Here is a 14,983-nt window from a genome sequence, read left to right as displayed (position 1 = left end):
TAAGACTTATTCCACTGTGCTAGTTTCCAAATTGGCTAGCAAAAGCTCTCCTTTGGACATTTACGGAGTCCCCACAACACACATTAACTAGTGTTACCAAGTGTGTTAGATGCTGGTACAAAGTTGATCCCCAGAAGGATTTGTAACTAACTGTGTGTTGGGTCCCCATAAGTCATGTCTGAGGTGTGTTGGGTCCCATAAGTCATGTCTGAGGTGTTTGTAACACACAAAAACCAGATGCAGCACCTGAAAAATGTAGAAGATTTGAATTATTTCATTGACACAGTGTTTAATATGTTTTAGGGCTTTAATTCACAATTTCTAGTCATCATTTTTAACTTCATTATAAAATGTCACTGTATTTGTTCAAGGAATTAGTTGTTATTGAAGCAAGCACTTGGTTGTACATGTTTACATACAATAAGTCTTTTTAAATATTTCAGACATTGACCAGTGCAAGTTTGGAACCAACAGAAATGGATTCCAGTATTCCGTCACTCTCTTCAGGCACTCAGAGAAGAATTTATGAGACCTTGAAGAGAACAGAGCTTCTAAACTGGTAGTTCTGTCAGATTTAGCAACATACTTAACATTGCTTGGCTTATTATTCTGTTTAAATCAATATAATTTTGATTCTCAGTGGCAGCTTTGCTAGATTAGTGAATATTACCAAAGATTCAACATTTTGGACACCTACTGTATTCCTGTCTCAGGATTTAGATGCTGCAGACTTGGATCTAAAGACTTGAATAACAAAACTAATTGAGTCAAAAGTAACATTGAGGGTCAGAAGTGCCTGTGCAATGTGTTGTGTTGACATGCGGTGTGGCTGACTGACAATTTATGGCCACAAGTCCTTAGAACTAATACAGCAAACAGTTGAATGTCCGGTATGTCAAAGTGCAGTTGCAGTGCTACATCTGACTAAGACTTATTCCAGTGTTGTAGTTTCCAAATTGGCTAGCAAAAGCTCTCCTTTGGACATTTACGGAGTCCCCACAACACACATTAACCAGTGTTACCAAGTGTGTTAGATGCTGGTACAAAGTTGATCCCCAGAAGGACTTGTAACTAACTGTGTGTTCGGTCCCCATAATTCATGTCTGAGGTGTGTTGGGTCCCCATAAGTCATGTCTGAGGTGTGTTGGGTCCCCATAAGTCATGTCTGAGGTGTTTGTAACACACAAAAACCAGATGCAGCACCTGAAAAATGTAGAAGATTTGAATTATTTCATTGACACAGTGTTTAATATGTTTTAGGGCTTTAATTCACTATTTCTAATCATCATTTTTAACTTCATTTTAAAAATGTCACTGTATTTGTTCAAGAAATTAGTTTTTATTGAAGCAAGCACTTGATTGTACATGTTTACATGCAAATAAATATTTTTAAAATATTCCAGACATTGACCACTGCAAGTGTGGAACCAACAGAAATGGATTCCAGTCTTCCGTCACTCTCTTCAGGCACTCATAGAAGAATTTATGAGACCTTGAAGAGGACAGAGCTTCTAAACAGGTAGCTATCTTCAGATTTAGCTCCATACTTAACATTGTTTGGCTTATTATTCAGCTGAAATCATTATAATTCTGATTCTCAGTGGCAGCTTTGCTAGATTAGTGAATATTACCAAAGATTCAACATTTTAGACACCTATTATATTCCTGTCTTAGGTTTTAGATGCTGCAGACTTGGATTTAAAGACTTGAATAACAAAACTAATTGAATCAAAAGTAACATTGAGGGTCAGAAGTGCCTGTGCAATGTGTTGTGTTGACATGCGGTGTGGCTGACTGACATTTTATGGCCACAAGTCCTTAGAACTAATACAGCAAACAGTTGAATGTCCTGTATGTCAAAGTGCAGTTGCAGTGCTACATCTGACTAAGACTTATTCCAGTGTTGTAGTTTCCAAATTGGCTAGCAAAAGCTCTCCTTTGGACATTTACGGAGTCCCCACAACACACATTAACCAGTGTTACCAAGTGTGTTAGATGCTGGTACAAAGTTGATCCCCAGAAGGATTTGTAACTAACTGTGTGTTGGGTCCCCATAAGTCATGTCTGAGGTGTGTTGGGTCCCCATAAGTCATGTCTGAGGTGTTTGTAACACACAAAAACCAGATGCAGCACCTGAAAAATGTAGAAGATTTGAATTATTTCATTGACACAGTGTTTAATATGTTTTAGGGCTTTAATTCACAATTTCTAGTCATCATTTTTAACTTCATTATAAAAATGTCACTGTATTTGTTCAAGGAATTAGTTGTTATTGAAGCAAGCACTTGGTTGTACATGTTTACATACAAATAAGTCTTTTTAAAATATTTCAGACATTGACCAGTGCAAGTTTGGAACCAACAGAAATGGATTCCAGTATTCCGTCACTCTCTTCAGGCACTCAGAGAAGAATTTATGAGACCTTGAAGAGAACAGAGCTTCTAAACTGGTAGTTCTGTCAGATTTAGCAACATACTTAACATTGCTTGGCTTATTATTCTGTTTAAATCAATATAATTTTGATTCTCAGTGGCAGCTTTGCTAGATTAGTGAATATTACCAAAGATTCAACATTTTGGACACCTACTGTATTCCTGTCTCAGGATTTAGATGCTGCAGACTTGGATCTAAAGACTTGAATAACAAAACTAATTGAGTCAAAAGTAACATTGAGGGTCAGAAGTGCCTGTGCAATGTGTTGTGTTGACATGCGGTGTGGCTGACTGACAATTTATGGCCACAAGTCCTTAGAACTAATACAGCAAACAGTTGAATGTCCGGTATGTCAAAGTGCAGTTGCAGTGCTACATCTGACTAAGACTTATTCCAGTGTTGTAGTTTCCAAATTGGCTAGCAAAGCTCTCCTTTGGACATTTACGGAGTCCCCACAACACACATTAACCAGTGTTACCAAGTGTGTTAGATGCTGGTACAAAGTTGATCCCCAGAAGGACTTGTAACTAACTGTGTGTTCGGTCCCCATAAGTCATGTCTGAGGTGTGTTGGGTCCCCATAAGTCATGTCTGAGGTGTGTTGGGTCCCCATAAGTCATGTCTGAGGTGTTTGTAACACACAAAAACCAGATGCAGCACCTGAAAAATGTAGAAGATTTGAATTATTTCATTGACACAGTGTTTAATATGTTTTAGGGCTTTAATTCACTATTTCTAATCATCATTTTTAACTTCATTTTAAAAATGTCACTGTATTTGTTCAAGAAATTAGTTTTTATTGAAGCAAGCACTTGATTGTACATGTTTACATGCAAATAAATATTTTTAAAATATTCCAGACATTGACCACTGCAAGTGTGGAACCAACAGAAATGGATTCCAGTCTTCCGTCACTCTCTTCAGGCACTCATAGAAGAATTTATGAGACCTTGAAGAGGACAGAGCTTCTAAACAGGTAGCTATCTTCAGATTTAGCTCCATACTTAACATTGTTTGGCTTATTATTCAGCTGAAATCATTATAATTCTGATTCTCAGTGGCAGCTTTGCTAGATTAGTGAATATTACCAAAGATTCAACATTTTAGACACCTATTATATTCCTGTCTTAGGTTTTAGATGCTGCAGACTTGGATTTAAAGACTTGAATAACAAAACTAATTGAATCAAAAGTAACATTGAGGGTCAGAAGTGCCTGTGCAATGTGTTGTGTTGACATGCGGTGTGGCTGACTGACATTTTATGGCCACAAGTCCTTAGAACTAATACAGCAAACAGTTGAATGTCCTGTATGTCAAAGTGCAGTTGCAGTGCTACATCTGACTAAGACTTATTCCAGTGTTGTAGTTTCCAAATTGGCTAGCAAAAGCTCTCCTTTGGACATTTACGGAGTCCCCACAACACACATTAACCAGTGTTACCAAGTGTGTTAGATGCTGGTACAAAGTTGATCCCCAGAAGGATTTGTAACTAACTGTGTGTTGGGTCCCCATAAGTCATGTCTGAGGTGTGTTGGGTCCCCATAAGTCATGTCTGAGGTGTTTGTAACACAAAAACCAGATGCAGCACCTGAAAAATGTAGAAGATTTGAATTATTTCATTGACACAGTGTTTAATATGTTTTAGGGCTTTAATTCACAATTTCTAGTCATCATTTTTAACTTCATTATAAAAATGTCACTGTATTTGTTCAAGGAATTAGTTGTTATTGAAGCAAGCACTTGGTTGTACATGTTTACATACAAATAAGTCTTTTTAAAATATTTCAGACATTGACCAGTGCAAGTTTGGAACCAACAGAAATGGATTCCAGTATTCCGTCACTCTCTTCAGGCACTCAGAGAAACATTGATGAGACCCTGAAGAGGAGAGAGCTTCTAAACTGGTAGTTGTGTCAGATTTAGCAACATACTTAACATTTCTTAGCTTATTATTCTGTTTAAATCAATATAATTTTGATTCTCAGTGGCAGCTTTGCTAGATTAGTGAATATTACCAAAGATTCAACATTTTGGATACCTACTGTATTCCTGTCCCAGGATTTAGATGCTGCAGACTTGGATTTAAAGACTTGAATAACAAAACTAATTGAATCAAATGCAACATTGAGGGTCAGAAATGCCTGTACAATGTGTTTTGACAAGTTAAATAAAAAAGGTGTTCTGCAAAGCTTTGTTCTCCTGTAATCATTTCATGATATTGGTGATAAGTTATTGATCATTTTGTTGAAATCTAAAATGGCTGACCGTATATGTCAGGAAATGGAACAACGGTCCCCACGAGGTAAGTTAGTGTAAATTATGCAAATAATATGTAAATCTGGTCCCCATCTGACATGTTTTTTCGGAATTTCATGAGTCCCCATATAGCATGGCTCAGACAGGTTGATGACTCTACATTTGAAATTGAGTTATCTTAAGCTGTGTTTAGGTTAATATAGGTATAAATAGTATAAAATATTTTTTATGGATTTTTAGAACCACTAGAAAGTCTAGTCCCCACAAGTGATGATAAAATTGGTAGTCCCCACGACACATGTAAACTCGTCTGTGTGTGTGTGTGTGTGTGTGTGTGTGTGTGTGTGTGTGTGTGTGTGTGTGTGTGTGATGGCTGGCTGCAGTTGATGAAACCAGAGGGGGACCGAGCATTCCTGACGACACAGCGCGAAACAACAGCTCCTCCTGAAGCAGCTGCTGGAGGGTTGAAATATTTCATTCACCGAAGAAGGAAACATGTTTTACTGTTCCGCAACCTGGTGGGCTTCAAAGGTGCATATCATGCACGTATGGCGGTCAGTCATTCCACGCAAAAACGCTTGACTGCAACACATCATTACAAGAGATTATGTCACCTTGTTGGCTTATTTTTTATTATTTACATTTGAAAACTTGCTGACGGAGACGGAGGTTTGTGCAGCAAAGGCACGAGCGGTGTTTATCTTCATACATACAAACACACGCACACACACACACACACACACACACACATACACACACTCCCATATGCGTGTCTAAGTCTCCCCTTCTTTGCTTCCACGCATCTGACAGCGTCCCTTCCTCCCTCTCTCTCTCTCCTCCTCCCTCCCTCCCTCATTAGGCGTTACACCGGCAGCACACCGACCCACTCCCTCTCCTTCTAACCGGGAAATAAACACAGAGCGGCGGCAGCAGGACTGAACTCCCCGCGGTGCGCACCATCCATGGTCCTCCTCTGGATGCCTGTCTGAAAGGAGGGTATGTTGGCAAATTCATGTTGTAGTTTCCTCTGTCAGCTGACTGCGTGGTAAACACGGTGTTGGTTTCGTTAAATGCTCCTTTTTTTTTTTTACTGTTTATATTTGTTTTTATGCGCATAATTTGCAACTGATGGCGGGTTTTTTTGTGCTGTGGTGAAAGACAATTTGTTCGAGCTGAGGCTGCTCCACACACCGGATCATTTTATAACACGCATGGACTTTACCCTGCGCTCCCTGCCGGAGGGGGGGTGAAGACAAAAAAAATCCTGGGAATGAAGCAGGAGCAAGTTGTTGCGTCGTTTTTTTGCGCCTACTGGCCCTGTCAGCGTGTAGACTACATGACTAGCAGGCAGGAACCAGTACACGCTCCTATCCGGATTCCTCCTTCGCTGCGTGAAAAACGAGCTACTTTAATGCTCTCAAGCACGCCATAACCTTTCTTGTCATTTTTCAAAGCTTCAGAGATCAGCTGCTCTGCTCATGGCCCAGCCCGTCAGGGCAAACTGGATCTGCTTTTGGATTAGTCAGTGTGTTCTCAAACACACCCATTGCTAATAACTCAGCAGCCTCATTGTGCATATGTACAGAGCCTTGCAGAAGTATTCATATCCGTTGAACTTTTTCTGTCTTTGTTACGTCAGCTTCGTGTGTTTTTGCGTTTTGTCTGTCTGATATTCACATGTTGACATTTTTGCCCATTCTTAGAAAATAGCTCAAACTCAGTCAGACTAGATGAAAAGCAATTATGAACATCACATTTTGAAATTTTGCTACATATTCTCTTTTATTTGGATCCAAGTCTGCTTTGACTGGGCCATTCTAGCACACATGCTTCAATTTGAACCATTCAGCTGAATCTGCTCCAGTTTCAGGTCTCACATAGCTTTATCCATCATCCCATCAGCACTGATTAGCTTGAGGAAAAGCATTCCCACAGCATAATGCTGCCAACACCATGTATCACTGTGTAGGTGGGGTGTTAGTTTTCCACCATACATGCCATACAGTTTTGGCATCTTGGCCAAAACATTCAACTTTGGTGTCATCTGACCAGGTCAGCTTTCTCTGAAAGGATGACTTCCAGCGGTTTTTCTTTCAATAAAAGTGCACATTTTGCAGAAGCTAATGCTAAAGTGCTAACTTCAGTTCAAACTACAGCTACCAATTTCATTTTTACTTTATAATTTACACATTCTACACTGCCTGTAGATATCATATTTATGTTTATTTCTTGTTCTCTGCTGTCCATGTTTTATTTTCTTCTTGTGTTTCTTGTTTCAAATAGTTATTGGGGGGGAAAAAAGGGAAGAGAAATAAGAGGATGAATGTAAACGTTTAACTCCTTGAAAAATTCCTAAGTTAATAAACAAAACTTCAACACAGATTCCAAACTTCATTCAGCTGAAAGTTCACCAGACAGACAACTAAGTTAATGCTTTAGAATTTATCAGGAAAAATGAATTTAGGGGAAGCTAAGTGAGCTAAGCGTTCTCAAAGTTAGCAAAAGTACTAAAGTGCTAAGTGAAAAATTAGCTCTGCTATCAGCACAGTGCTGAGGACAAATGCATACCACACTCAGAGCACAACCATAGAGCTCTTAGTTTTTTTTTGCGCTCTATAGGTATACGCTGCCTTTTGTAGGTTTCGCACATAAAATCCTATTAAAATACAGGGAAGTTTGTGGATGGGACATAATAACGTGAAAACGTTCAAGGGGTGTGAATACTTTTGAAAGGCACTGTACACTTTGCATGTGTTGGGCTCTCAAACTGTGTTGCACATGTTTCACCAGCAGCAGCACAATGTGGTTATTTTTTGTCTTCAGAAACAAAGAGTAACTAAACTTGCCCTCAGCTCACGGTGAATGAAGCTGTCAGTGTTCAGTTTGCAAAAGGCTGACTTCAGTGAGCAAATCTGTCTGCAGAGGTAGAGCACGCTTAGGCAATTCCTTACAAGCTATGCAAATAGCTTCTCAATTATTCCCCCGGCTGTCACAGCCTATGGAGAAATATTCTGGCCTACTGTGGAATATCCAAGGAAGCTGTAAGAGGACTTCATTTTATCTTAAAAATGGTCATGTATGTGAATTTATTGACCATCTGTTAACATCTGAGAATACAGCAAAATGCCATTTTTAAGTGTTGTTGTTGAAGCTGTTACTGCCAGAGGCTAAACATTCAGAATGACAGTTAGTCATTAAACATGACTATTTAATCCAAACTGTTATCGAATGCAAATGCATTAAAAACTACTTTGATCTTGTAATCCTTTTAAAGATGTCTAAGGTTCTAAAATGTAAATATGTTCCATATAAACATATTTCTCCCCAAGCCTTTTCCTTTAAACAGGAGAAGTGTGGTGTAGTTTTTGTTTCTTGGAGCCAGACACCAAAAGACCTGTAGCTCTCTGATTTATGCAGCTAGATGACAGATACTCTGCTATTAGAAGCCTTGAAGAACCCATGTTTTACATCACTGGTTATCTAAATGTTCGTCCTGACATTCAGTGTCTTGTAAGTGGAAGTAAACACCCACTAATGCACACTTGTAAGGTTCCCTGTTGACCCTCGTCCATGACCAGGAAGTACACAGGGTCATGTGGCAGATTTTAGAAAACACACACAGTAAAAAACAACTTCTGAGGTATGAATAATGAAGAACTGCAAGAAATCACCAGACAAACACGATGAGTTTGTCTGATGACAAACTCATCAAATTTTGTCCTTCATCAAATTGAATTTGGTGAAGGACATTTTTAATAAGTTAGGATGTGGTTATCCAAATGAACTTAATAATGAAGTCAATAATGAAATTTTGCACACCTGAAAACAAGCAACATTCTCTTCAGATCAGATAAACTGAGCAGCCTTTTTGATTTCAAATTTTACTTGAGTGAAAAACTGTCAATCCATCAAAATGACTCAAAGAGGTTTTGATTTAGTTGGTCTTCAGCTGCATCACATTCTTCAGATTTGATCTCAAGCTGTTGATGGGACTGCTTTGCAAGTGCAAAAAGTTGAAGATTCACATAAATGCACATTAACAATATTTCAAATCCTCTGATTTACTTTAAACTGAGTATTGATTTAATATTTTCTGTCTTATTTCATTTTTTGGTGTGCTGGAATTCAAACGTGCTTTTGAATGCAGGCGTGTTCACATTTCTCCAGACTTTCTCTTATTTGAAATCCGCTGCTCACATAGTGCTGGTTTCACAGTATGTTGCACAAATTGAGATGTACATAAACAGTCTGCCAGGTATTGTGATGCCTAGTGTTGCCTTTCATTTTGCAAAGGCAAGTATTTTTACAGGCTCAGATAGGCTTTTCTTTTACATATTCAACATATTTAATATTATATTGTATCACCTAGATATATATTTTATGTAAGGTTATACAGCAAGAATAAAATAGGGCCTAAAACAAAATCCTGAGACCCCATTCCATACATTTATCGTCTTGACATAATCCGATTTATACACCCACTAAGAGTCCCTTTTAAAAAGTCTGCCAACATTGTATTAAACTACAGAAGTGTCCTTTGGACTGTGAACAGTTTCGAGTCAGGTGTTAATATTATTGTTTTGATCATTAATCCTGTGTTTTGTCTAATAAGTGATATTTTAGGTTTTTTTAGATTTTAGTGCTTGCATGTCCTTCCTTTAGTCATCCTCTTCCCCCAGACTGCTGGAACTGTAATCCTCATATGGTGGCATGGCTTTCAGATCTCATTAGCAAAATAGCCAACATTTTATCTTTGTAGTAAACTACATGAAGGTCAGACCTTTTAAAGTGAATCAAACTTAAAGATTCTCCATATTTGTACTGTACATGGAGCCCATGTGAGGGCAAAGTCTCGCTCCTGGTGAGTTCATGTCACTTTTTGTGTATTGACTTCAGCTGCCAGAGGCTTCTGTTGGGATTTCGCAGCTCAGCATGCTGCCTCCCAACATTTGCAATTCAGATGAGCTGGTAAGAAACATCCGAAGCGGTCGTCCTCTTCTCCTGTTCTGTTTGGAAGCAATCATTCCCTGCACTTGTAAGTTAACTCAACCGTTTCGTATTTTAGTTTTACATCAGTGTCGGGGAAAAATAAAAAAGGGGCTGCTGCTGGTTACCTGTCAGGTTCAAAGGGGTGGAAAAAGACGGCCTTTTTTCTCGACTTGTCGTCGATTTGGTATATGCTGTGTTATTTAGCGTATTCTTAGACGGCTGCATAATGATGTGAGGTCGCTGTGATCTGACCTGCGCTGCTGACAGCAGGCTGTGTGTTCATGTGTGCGTGGGTGTGTGTGTGTGTATGCGTGTGTGTGTGTGGATGTCCTGCACTTGGCTGTCATTGGTTTTGGCCCAGTTGAACGTTATGTGACCCGTCATGATTGGGTTGCTTGGTGAGTGCGGTCACGTCTCTTCCTGTCTGCTAAACTCCACTGACCAGTCACACGAACACACACATCCGTGTCCTCTATACTTGTGAGGACTCTAAATCAAAGCTGCATGCTTCTTGGATAAATTCATAGCACCTTGTACTGTAGGCACAAGCCTTGATAGAGGTACATAATTTCATCTGCTGGTCATCTTCCCCCGCTGCCAGAACAGAATAAAACACGACTCATGGCCTTTTTCTATTTCCCTAAGGACCAATCTTTATGTCCATAGAAAATTGAAGCTCATTTTTTTTTGAGTATCCTCCCTGATAAGTGGTCTTCATAAGGCACTTGTGTAGTTCAATTACCTTAAGTACACTTCCTTTAGTGAGAGCAGAACTCTTCTTACTTTTTATTATTAAACCTTGCTCTGAGGATTACATTTGCCTCTTTTCAGTGTGACTTTATGCTACTGCATTCCAGCATTTTTCACACCACTTTCCTTGAGGATTGTGATACGCCACGTCCACATCATATATTATGTTCATTCTTACCTTTATTGGCACAATCTGCTTAGTAATTTGGTTAGAAGAAGAATTTGACCTCATACTGTAGAATGTATTGATTTGCAATCATCATCACAGCATCAGTGTTTGCATTACTAATATAAAGACGCAGCTGAATGTAAAGTTGAGTGGTTTTACTGTTTGCTGGGGGTCAACAACGTCCTCTGAAGGACAAACAGAACGGAGCGGGTTTATAAGGTCTGTTTCTGAGCTGTGGTTATCAGGAACAGAGCAATAAGATGAGCCATTCGTGTAACTTAGCTGCCTGAATGAAAAAATCAGGATGAGGAATTACAAAATGAAGACATCCGGTTGTCTGCTGTTTAGGCTCGATGGAGGTCTAAGTCAAATATTGTACTTTATACAGACATGAACTGTCAACTCACTTTAGAGACCTAAACTGCTTGAAAATCATTTCTGTCTTTGTTCTCCAGATACCCAGCCTGTTTGTACTGAGCATTTCTGTCATGAAAATATGTTTTAGGCAATTATGTATTCATTATCTCTTCTGGAGAACCCTAGTGCATAATTTAGTACCATGTTCGGAAATTATAAGTTGTGTATGATGTTATTGTTTGTTTGTTTGCTTAGAAGTCAATGTAAGTGATCAGTGTCATTGGCTTACCCATTAAGTAAAATGTTCATGTTCTATTAATTCTAAAATCTCCATTTTGGACGTTGTTTCTTAAAATTAGGAACAATGTTTTCTCACCAAAACTCCCCTTTTTGTAGAGAAATGTAAGTTTCTCCAGAGAACTGAAAGACATAAAACCCATTTTCCAAAAATATCCGTGGTAATAAGAGCAGGGCTTTAATTTAACGTGGACTGAATGATAAAAAACATTGAGATGAAATTCTGAATTTTTGTTTTCACCAAATGGATAAAGGTTTTATAAATTCAGAGAAGTTTTGATCTGGTCAACAGCGACTCAGAGACCAAAATAGGTAACTTTTTTAAGTTACCTACCGATCTACGTATCAGTGTTAATAAATTCTGACGTTTGTGGGTGAATGTGACTCCAGAGTAAAGAACCTTGAGTTGTTATGAAAGGAATGGAGTATTCTCTGGACGATAAGTCACTCTGGTGTGTAAGACGCATTTATTTAGAAATTGGGGGACTTTGTCCATGTTAGGATCCTTCAAGCAGTTTTCTTTAGCTTTCTTCACAGCTGCAGTCGGTAATGTTTACTCCTCGATTCGTGTCAGTCAGTATAAATTAATATTTAACACATTTGTCAAAAAATATGCAATGAAGAGACATGTAGCTTATACCTGGCTATAAAAAAACAGTGACTTGTAGTCCAGATAATACAGGATATAAATGTAATCGTTCTCTAGTTTGAGTGCACAACTTTACTGATACTAAAAATATCTAACATTTAGTTTTCTTCAGTCAGTAGCAGCTCCCATACTGAAGAGTGGTATTAGCCCAACTTAGGAGCAATATTTTGCCTTTACTGACCTGAAACAGGTCTGATTCTTTGGCTTTATGACCTGCCAGGAAGTGTAATTTCTGGTTTCTGGGTGGATGAGCACCTTTCATCCTCCAACCAGGCACAGGTTCAGTTCTAAAAGCTGTCCAGATGGACCTCAGGTAGCATTTTGTCTTTGCTCCACACAAAGTAGGCGGTGTTTGGGTCTAAAAGGTTTGGACCCAAAACCTTTTAGACACCTGATTCTCTCAGGTGTCGGAGGATCGTGACACCTAATAGCAGATGAGTCGCGGTGTGGTATTGATTGTTGACTGACAAAGCTGTAATTGTAGTACTACACCTAAGTACTACACTGAGACTATGTGTTTGTTTCCCACATGTGCTCCTCTGTTTTACCCCCTCCTAGCATTACAGCGCTGCCGTCCTTGACTCTGACAGTTATAATCACAGTGGTGACGTGCTTTTTGTTGTAAGGCAGCTGAATTAAACCCCATAATAATGCAGTCTCCACTGCAGATGTGTCAAAACTGTATTTTCCGGAACAGCCTACAACATTATTCAGCTTGAATAGAGTTTCAGGGATTTGGCTACAGCAGTGATCACTTATTTGGTCCTTCCACTATTGAGAATCCTTTCCCAGAGCAATTGTAGTCCTGCTGTTGTCTGTCTGATCAAGGGCTTTTATTTGTATTTTTTATTTATTTTCTTGCTTTTGGTTTGTCTTCACACAGCTTTGGGGAATTTATCGCCTCCCTCAGATAGCATCATTCTGTTTTCAACGAGAGGAAGGGGACTATTTCATGTCCCAAGACAGTTTTATTTGACCATTCTATTTCCAATCGCCACTCGTACGGCTTCTCAGGGCTGATGAGAGGCATACCACCGTGTCCTTCTGAAGGAGAAGCAGTGAGGAGCTGTAGAGCCGCCTCAGCCCCATGACTGCCGTGAGTCAGCAGGTTCTGCTTTCCCTCTCTCTCCTCCTCTGCATAAATACACTTGTCTCCCTTGTCACGGCCGCCTTCTTTGAACAAATCTCCTGCCTCTCACGGATGAGACTCATCGTGTTGTTTTTGACTTTGATCTTGAGTATTGGCGTCCAAAGCGGTGCTCAACGCTACCTCTGTGTTGCAGCAGCAGCATGCATGTTGTGGGGAAGCTTTGTATTTGTGGGGAAAGAGAACAGTCGTCTGTTATTTTCAGGCTGTTTATTCAGTCTTTGCAGAAGTCTGCTCCGGAAATAATCTTTCTCCAACTACTCTATTTTGGCATCTCTTGACAAGCTCCACCAGCAGCCATTGTTTTCCTTTGGCTACTTCACACTTGCTAGTCATTAATTAAAGCCTTGGCATCCAGCAGTTGTGGAGGAAAACTAATTCCATTGTCTGTCAGTGCTCATTTCTCTTATTAGTAGGATTCTTGATTTCCTCAGACTTGCACTAGAAAATAAAGTATTCATACCTCTTAAACTTTATCACATACTGACAGCCATTTCAGCTGCCACGAGCCACAGATTCTCAGTAGGACTTAGGTCTGGACTTTGTCTGGAAGTCAAACTCACGTTTAATTTCCATTCGGGATCAATAAAGTATTTTTAATTGAATTGAATTGAATTGAATTGAATCACCATTCTTTGATCTAAACCCTTCCATTGAGGCTCTGGTTGTATGTTTAGGTCTGTCAGTGGTGAACCTCCGCCCCAGCCTCAAATCGTTAGCTGTAACTTACATTATTCTCTGTGAGTTCTGAATGAAAAATGTATGACAAAATGTATGACTAACCTTCCAAATGTATCTTAGGAAGATGATTGAAAACCAGTTGTTGGCACACTTATCTAATCTGCTATAATAGCTAAGCTTTGTTTAGCGTTTTTGCTAACTTTGAAAAAGCTTAGCGCACCTAGCTTTTCCTTAGTGTAATCTTTTAGTTCTACAAAGTTCAACATCTGTGATGAAGCTTTGGTTATTGACTGTTAAGAATTGTTCATATAGTTAAGGACTTTTACTGTAACCCTACAGTGAACCCTTTAAAATCTGCTGATGCTTTCTGACCCAAACCCTAAAATGGCCAATTAGGGAAAATCTGAAACGGAGTTAGCAAAAGTCAAGAACTGTGAAATCAGTTCTCAAAAAACAATATATCTGTTTCTCACCAATACATCGTTTCCTGCTCAGGGGTCAGGCGTCAGGCCTCCTGAGCTTTCGGCTGATCAGATGTTCTGAACTGGTCCAACAGGTTGCAGAGCAGATCCACAGCGGTGACTGTGCACTCACGATTAGAGTCTGTGTTTACTGTTCTTGGTTCTGATCCGTGGGCGCACTCCACAAACATTGTGTGTGTGTGTGTATTTTCTGTGTGGTTAGCCTTTTGTTGCTCCACCTCGCTGTTGTTGCTGTGTTTTCAGCCTCGTGGAGGATCAACTGCACTGTATTCTCATCCAAGTCTGGATCGTGTTGGATAGCCTGTAAATGATGTGCTTCTGTCTAATCTCTAATTCTCAGGGAGAAAACTCTATTTATCTTCCCTGTGTGGATTCTAATTTAGTTTCATTTCCGTTGATTCTGTTATTTTCCTTTAAATGAGAACACTGTGCATTTTTTTCTGAAATTCTTCAGCATAAAGTAGAACTTTGCACATTTATTCAACATGGCAAGAGGACTTTGGAGAACGTCTGCAACATAAGGAGCCAGCACATTGTGCAATGCAGTTTCTATTTCTATGTGTTAACATCTTAAAAATTAAATTCACAAGCTTGCTCTTACATATGAGACTCATGCTCACTCGCTGCATGTTGGCTTTCCACAGACTGGCAATTCATGCAAATTCCAGTAGCATGTGACTCGTTGCTAGAGGAACTTTTATTATTGCGGCTAATGGTAGCCAGTATATGCAGCTTACAGAGACACAGCAAAGAATACACTCAGTACAGTGACAT

The 14,983-nt window shown here is 39.3% G+C and overlaps 1 protein-coding gene across 7 annotated transcripts in view; it reads left to right on the top strand.

The window, feature by feature from the left end:
- The first annotated feature begins 5,079 nt into the window (after nt 1-5,079).
- Nucleotides 5,080-14,983, top strand: part of LOC103465398 (band 4.1-like protein 1) — a 109,835-nt gene continuing 99,931 nt past the window's right edge. For 4 of the 7 annotated variants that reach the window (XM_017304873.2, XM_081607455.1, XM_081607454.1 and 1 more), the window contains exons 1-2: nt 5,080-5,206; nt 5,548-5,684. The gene's annotated coding sequence lies outside the window, so the exon portion shown is untranslated. The remainder of the gene's footprint in view (nt 5,207-5,547; nt 5,685-14,983) is intronic. The other 3 variants (XM_081607457.1, XM_081607456.1, XM_081607458.1) reach the window with 2 other exon arrangements.

Source organism: Poecilia reticulata, chromosome 5 (genome assembly GCF_904066995.2).
Source record: "Poecilia reticulata chromosome 5, P_reticulata-male-v2, whole genome shotgun sequence".
In the NCBI taxonomy this organism is placed as follows: domain Eukaryota; kingdom Metazoa; phylum Chordata; class Actinopteri; order Cyprinodontiformes; family Poeciliidae; genus Poecilia; species Poecilia reticulata.
Note: the sequence above shows the minus strand (reverse complement) of the source record. Positions and strands in the feature narration are given on the sequence as shown.